The sequence below is a fragment of the Leucoraja erinacea genome, unplaced genomic scaffold (assembly GCF_028641065.1).
Source record: "Leucoraja erinacea ecotype New England unplaced genomic scaffold, Leri_hhj_1 Leri_1181S, whole genome shotgun sequence".
Lineage (NCBI taxonomy): Eukaryota > Metazoa > Chordata > Chondrichthyes > Rajiformes > Rajidae > Leucoraja > Leucoraja erinaceus.
The window spans coordinates 1,359-8,521 of NW_026575431.1; the positions used below are offsets into that span (position 1 = coordinate 1,359).

Here is a 7,163-nt window from a genome sequence, read left to right on the forward strand (position 1 = left end):
CTCATAAAGGGATAGGAGAGTATGGCCAAGTGTAATAGGGATCGATGTGAAAGATGAGATGCGTAAGGAATTAAAAGTATTGTATATAAATGCGCAAAGTATAAGAAGTAAAGTAGATGAGGTTGAGGCTCAGTTAGAGGTTGGTAGATGTGACATTGTGGGGATTACTGAGACCTGGCTGCAGGAGGATCGGGCTAGGGAACTTAATATTCAGGGTTATACATCCTATAGAAATGACAGGCAGGTGGGCAGAGGAGGAGGGGGGGGGGGGGGGGGGGGGTAGCTCTGCTGGCGAGGGAGGGAATTCAGTCCCTTGCGAGGGAAGACATAGGGACTGATGAGGTAGAGTCACTGTGGATTGAGTTGAGGAATTGTAAAGACAAGAAGACACTAATTGGTGTTATTTACAGACCCCCAAATAGTAGCCCGGATGTAGGGTGTAAGTTGCAGCAGGAGTTAAAACTGCCATGTAACAAAGGTAATGCCACTGTGGTGATGGGGGATTTCAATATGAGGTAGACTGGGAAAATCAGGTCGGATCAGGACCCCAAGAAAGGTAGTTTGTAGAATGCCTCCGAGATGGATTCTTAGAGCAGCTTGTAATGGAGCCGACCAGAGAAAAGTCAATTCTGGATTTAGTGTTGTCCAATGAACCAGATATGATAAGAGAACTCGAGGTAAAGGAACTGCTTGGAGGTAGTGATCATAATATGATTAGTTTTAATCTACAATTTGAGAAGGAGAACGTTAAATCGGAAGTGGCAGTGATGCAGTTGAAGAAAGGGGACTATGAAGGCATGAGAGGGGAGCTGGCCAAAGTAGACTGGAAAGAGATCCTAGCAGGAATGACGGTGGAACAACAACGGCAGGAATTTCTGGGCATAATCTGGAAGACGCAGGATAATTTCATTCCAAAAAGGAAGAAAGATTCTAAGGGGAGTAGGAGGCAACCGTGGCTGACAAGAGAAGTTACGGATAGAATAAAACTAAAAGAAAAGATGTATAACACAGCAAAGAGTAGCCGGAAGCCAGAGGATTGGGAAACCTTCATACAACAGAAGGAAACAAGGTGGCTAGGAATATAAAGAAGGACAGTAAAAGCTTCTTTAGATATGTTAAGGGAAAAAGAGTAGCAAAGTCAAATGTGGGTCCCTTGAAGGCAGACACGGGTGAAATTATTATGGGCAACAAGGAAATGGCAGAAGAGTTGAACAGGTACTTTGGATCGGTCTTCACTAAGGAAGACACAAACAATCTCCCAGATGTACTGGAGGACAGAGGATCGAAGGGGGCAGAGGAACTGAAAGACATTTTCATTAGGCGAGAAATAGTATTGGGTAGGCTAATGGGACTGAAGGATGATAAATCCCCTGGGCCTGATGGTCTGCATCCCAGGGTCCTTGGGGAGGTGGCTCTAGAAATAGTGGACGCATTGGTGATCATTTTCCAATGTACAATAGATTCAGGATCAGTTCCTGTGGATTGGAGGATAGCTAATGGCGAGTGGAGTGCCGCAAGGCTCAGTGCTGGGGCCGCAACTGTTTACCATATTAATGATTTGGAAGAGGGAATTAGGAGCAACTCTAGCAAGTTTGCGGATGACACAAAGCTGGGTGACAGTGTGAACTGTGAAGAGGATGTTAGGAGGTTGCATGGTGACCTGGACAAGTTGAGTGGGCAGATGCGTGGCAGATGCAGTATAATATAGATAAATGTGAGGTTATTCAATTTGGTGGCAAAAACAAGGGGGCAGATTATTATCTCACTGGGATTAGGTTGGGTAAGGGGGAGGTACAGCGAGACCTGGGCGTCCTTGTACAACGGTCACTGAAACTTGGCGTGCAGGTACAGCAGGCAGTGAAGAAAGCTAATGGAATGTTGACCTTCATAACAAGAGGATTTCAGTATAGGAGTAAATAGGTTCTTCTGCAGTTGTATAGGGCTCTGGTGAGACCACATCTAGAGTATTGTGTGCAGTTTTGGTCTCCTAATTTGAGGAAGGACATCCTTGTGATTGAGGCAGTGCACCGTAGGTTCACGAGATTGAGCCCTGGCATGGCGGGACTGTCGTATGAGGAAAGATTGAAAAGACTAGGCTTGTATTCACTGGAGTTTAGAAGGATAAGGGGGGATCTTATTGAAACATATAAACTTATAAAAGGACTGGACAAGCTAGATGCAGGAAAAATGTTCCCAATGTTGGGCGAGTCCAGAACCAGGGGCCACAATCTTAGAATAAAGGGGAGGTCATTTAAGACTGAGGTGAGAAAAAACTTTTTCACCCAGAGAGTTGTGAATTAATGGAATTCCCTGCCACTGAAGGCAGTGGTGGCCAAGTCACTGGAAGGATTGAAGAGATAGTTAGATAGAGCTCTAGGGGCTAGTGGAGAAGGCAGGCACGGGTTATTGATAGGGGACGATCAGCCATGATCACAATGAATGGCGGTGCTGGCTCGAAGGGCCGAATGGCCTCCTCCTGCACCTATTTTCTATGTTTCTGTTTCATCACCAGGGAGATTTTCAATGACGTTGGTCTAAATAACGACTGCCATTGATCACGGAGAAGAACCAGCTTTTATTAATCAAGCTGAAACTGAATATTGTTAAAGAACAAATCCATGTTCTTGTAGTCTGATTGTTGCATGCTGTAAGCATGTTTATAGAACTGTACAGCACAAGAACAGACCCTTTGGGCCACAGTGTCTGTGTTAAACATGATGTCAAGACCATCTCTTGCTTACCTGTGCCTACATTCCCTGCACATTCATGTGCTATCAAAGAGCCACTTAAATGCCACTATCGTTTCTATCTCATCCCCAACCTTGGCAGTGCATTTTAGGCACTCAACACCCTCTGTGTAAAAAATAAAATAAAAATAGATCTCTAAAGATTGTCCTCCACATCACATTCAAACTTTGCAGCCCACACCTTAAAGCTATGCCCTCTAGTATTTGATGTTTCCATTCTGCAGATTAAAAAGATTCTGACTGTATCTGATCTATGCCACTCATTTTATATACTTCTATCAGGTCTCAGTGCAAACCTCTGACGTTTGAGAGAAAACAATCTTAATTCTGAATAACCTCTCCTGTCGCTAATACCCCCTAACCCAGACAAACTTAACAATTCCAGCCATTTGCAATCACAAATATCTTATAGTGCCTCTGGATCTTACACTCCTAATCATAGTTGTCAAGAAGTTAGTCCTCAACATAGGTTAGTATTTATTTCTGGAGAGGCGGAATTACAATTTCAAAGTTACTGAGTTTTGATTCTGCTTCATATGTGGAAAGAAATATGACTTTATATGGAAGCATTGGAGAGGATACAAACATGATCAACAGGTGTGGTGAAAAAGTTACTTTTATAACTACTAAACCAGGTTCGCTTCTTAATAAACAGACACCACACAAACTGTTTGGTAGACCAGTTCAAAACTTTACTTAACATCGGCCGATGGAAGGGAGCGAGAATTCCAGCTAAGTGACCAATGTAGACACTTAACTGTGCTCAGCCACCTTCTCTGAACAACAGAATTACATTGCCTTAAATAGGGTTTTTTTGTCCCCTTAGCACATTCCACAGACATTAGTCATGGTCAGAGGTACAGGAAAAGGTTTCCACAGAATGCATCACATCAAAGGCCTTTTGTTTACATGGTACAAGATATAACCATATAACCATATAACAATTACAGCACGGAAACAGGCCATCTCGACCCTTCTAGTCCGTGCCGAACACATAATCTCCCCTAGTCCCATATACCTGCGCTCAGACCATAACCCTCCATTCCCTTCCCATCCATATAACTATCCAATTTATTTATAAATGATAAAAACGAACCTGCCTCCACCACCTTCACTGGAAGCTCATTCCACACAGCTACCACTCTCTGAGTAAAGAAGTTCCCCCTCATGTTACCCCCTAAACTTCAGTCCCTTAATTCTCATGTCATGTCCCCTTGTTTGAGATATACTAAATACATTGGCCATTTGCTTTAGGTTATTTTATCTCCAAAGAGATCACCCTAGCTCTTTTTGCTGCTTCCTCTCTGTCACTTGGTCCCTCAAAAACTTAGGCCATTTGTTTACAAAGATGTGACTAGCTATGTCTCTCTTCCTCTCTGTCACTTCCTCACTTGGGAGACAATGTTATAGGATTTATTATCTCACACACACCGCAACCTAAGGCAAACCTAATTTGACACTAAATATAAGCTGTAAGCTAGCCCAGCAGCCAATTTAATATCTTCTTATATTTTTAACTAAAAATTCGGCTTCATCAGTGGTACCAAAATTGGGAATTAACTACTTTATCTTTTTCAGCCTGCACAATGAGTTAAACTCTTATCCCGTACTGGGATACCCCCTGATCCCCTTAACTTAACAAGGGCTTTGATCTAACTCCCTCTTATAGTGCCACCCAAGTGGCCTCAACTACCTTACAGAGAAACATGGGTTAAAAAATTTCTTCTCATCTCGGTTTTAAAGGATTTCCCCATTATCCTTAAGCTGTGACCCCTTGTCCTGGACTTCCCCAACATCGGGAGCAATCTTCCTGCATCTAGCCTGTCCAACCCTTAAGAATGTTGTAAGTTTCTATAAGATCCCCTCTCAATCTCCTAAATTCTAGAGAGTATAAAACCAAGTCTATCCCAGTCTTTGGTCATAAGTACTGGGAAGGTGCACCGTCTCTGCACTCATGCAATAATGTTTCCTTTTGGAGACAAAACTGTACGTACTCATGTGGTCACTAAATTCCCTACAACTCTAAACATATAAAGCAATTTGAATGAAAGCTAACATACCATTTTTCTTTAGCATAATTCAATGACTGGTGTACCATGGTCCCAGGTTATTCCATTTCCCAATGGAATTTAGACATCCTTTTCCTGTTTTTGCCACCAAAAGGATAACCTCACATTTACCACATTATACTGCATCTGCCAAACATTTGCCCACTCACCCAGCCTTCCAAGTCATGCAGTCTCCTAGCATCCACCTCACAGCTAACACTCCCCCCCAGCTTAGTGTACATCCGCAAACTTGGAGACACCCTCATCCATCATTTTGATTGTAAATAGCTGGGGACCAGTACTTTGGGGTACCCCATAAACATAAAAACACGTTAGCTACTCTTTGCTTCACTGGAGCCAGGCCATATCCACCTCAATACTGAGCCCCCAATGCCATTCAAGTATGTCCCTTAATTTTTTATGTGGGATTGTCGAAAACTCGGTATCATCCAAAGTATCCACGCCTAGTTACTCCTCTCCATTCTATAAGATTCCCTCAGATCCCCTTTCGTAACCACTGACTTTGTCCAATGATTTCACCACTTTCCAAATGTGCTGCTAAACCCATCTTTAATAACTGACTCTAGCCAATGAACTACCGATGTTAGACTAACTGGTCTGTAATTCCCCATTTTCTCTCCTCCCTCCCTTCTTAAAAGACGTTTTCTCACTAATATTCACCACTAATATCTGTTGTGAAAGATTTTTAAAAATTCGGCTTCATCATTACTCATCTTACGAATTACTACTTATCTTTTCAACAATGAGTTAATTTGGCTGGGAACAACAGGAACTTAACAAGATACTTGAGTTCTCCATTTCACCCACTACCAACCCTTACAGACAAACATGGCTTATTCCAGACCGAACCATATGTCACTTTAGCCACTTCCTTGCTGTGGAGAGCCAGGAAAGGGCTGAGGCCCTCATTCAGGTTCCCAGTGTAGTAGTGGAGAGGGCAGCGACTCATGCTAAGTTCCTTACACAGCAGTGTCATCACTAACATATCTAAACAATAAAGCAATGATGATCTATTTTAGCATAATTCCACTCCATTATTCCATTCCTGGAAACATCCTGAGCAGTAAACAAGATGCTGCGTAGCATCAATCCTTTTACTTAGGTCCTTTCACATTGTTTGATTCTGTGTGACACTTTAATGAAACATAGAAACATAGAAATTAGGTGCAGGAGTAGGCCATTAGGCCCTTCGAGCCTGCACCGCCATTCAATATGATCATGGCTGATCATCCAACTCGGTATCCCGTACCTGCCTTCTCTCCATACCCTCTGATCCCCTTAACCACAAGGGCCACATCTAACTCCCTCTTAAATATAGCCAATGAACTGGCCTCGACTACCCTCTGTGGCAGAGAGTTCCAGATATTCACCACTGTCTGTGTGAAAAAAGTTCTTCTCATCTCGGTTTTAAAGGATTTCCCCCTTATCCTTAAGCTGTGACCCCTTGTCCTGGACTTCCCCAACATCGGGAACAATCTTCCTGCATCTAGCCTGTCCAACCCCTTAAGAATGTTGTAAGTTTCTATAAGATCCCCTCTCCATCTCCTAAATTCTAGAGCGTATAAACCAAGTCTATCCAGTCTTTCTTCATAAGACAGTCCTGTCATCCCAGGAATCAGTGTGGTGAACCTTCTCTGCACTCCCTCTATGGCAATAATCTCCTTCCTCAGATTTGGAGACCAAAACTGTACGCGATACTCCAGATGTGGTCTCACCAAGACCCTGTACAACTGCAGTAGAACCTCCCTGCTCCTATACTCAAATCCTTTTGCTATGAAAGCTAACATACCATTCGCTTTCTTCACTGCCTGCATCTCTGGTTCTGATGTAACTTTTGCAGGTTAAGAGTTGTGTAGACGAGGCGGCCATTTCACCAAACATTTTCGCTTGTTTCGCCAAGGCCTGCATCTGTTTTTTGTGCCCCCCCCGTCCCCCCCGTTCTCTCTTTTCTCCCTCCGCCCCCCCAGATGTACTCTAATTTCTCCCACCATCCCCCTCTTCTTTAACCCTCTCCGTCCTATCTATATAGAAACATAGAAAATATGTGCATGATTAGGCAATTCAGCCCTTGCAGCCAGAACCACCATTCAATATTATCATGGCTGATCATCCAGAATTGTAACCTTGTTCCTGCTTTCTCCCCATATCCCTTGATTCCATTAGCCTTAAGTGCTATATCTAACTCTCTCTTGATTTGCCCAACACTGCCACCTGTGGCAGAGAATTCCACAGATTCACAACTCTCTGGGTGAAAAGGTTTTTCCTCATCTCAGTCCTAAATGGCCGACCCCTTATTCTCCCCCAACATGGGGAACATTTTTCCTGCATCTATCCTGTCCAATCCCTT

General features: G+C 43.3%; 1 long non-coding RNA gene across 1 annotated transcript; it reads right to left on the minus strand.

The window, feature by feature from the left end:
• Positions 1-843: 843 nt before the first annotated feature.
• On the minus strand, positions 844-6,713 carry LOC129715453 (uncharacterized). Its single transcript, XR_008726501.1, has 2 exons — positions 5,542-6,713; positions 844-4,307 (listed from the first exon to the last, which is right to left on the minus strand). It is a non-coding gene; the product is annotated as an uncharacterized LOC129715453 (long non-coding RNA).
• Between the last annotated feature and the right edge of the window lie 450 nt (positions 6,714-7,163).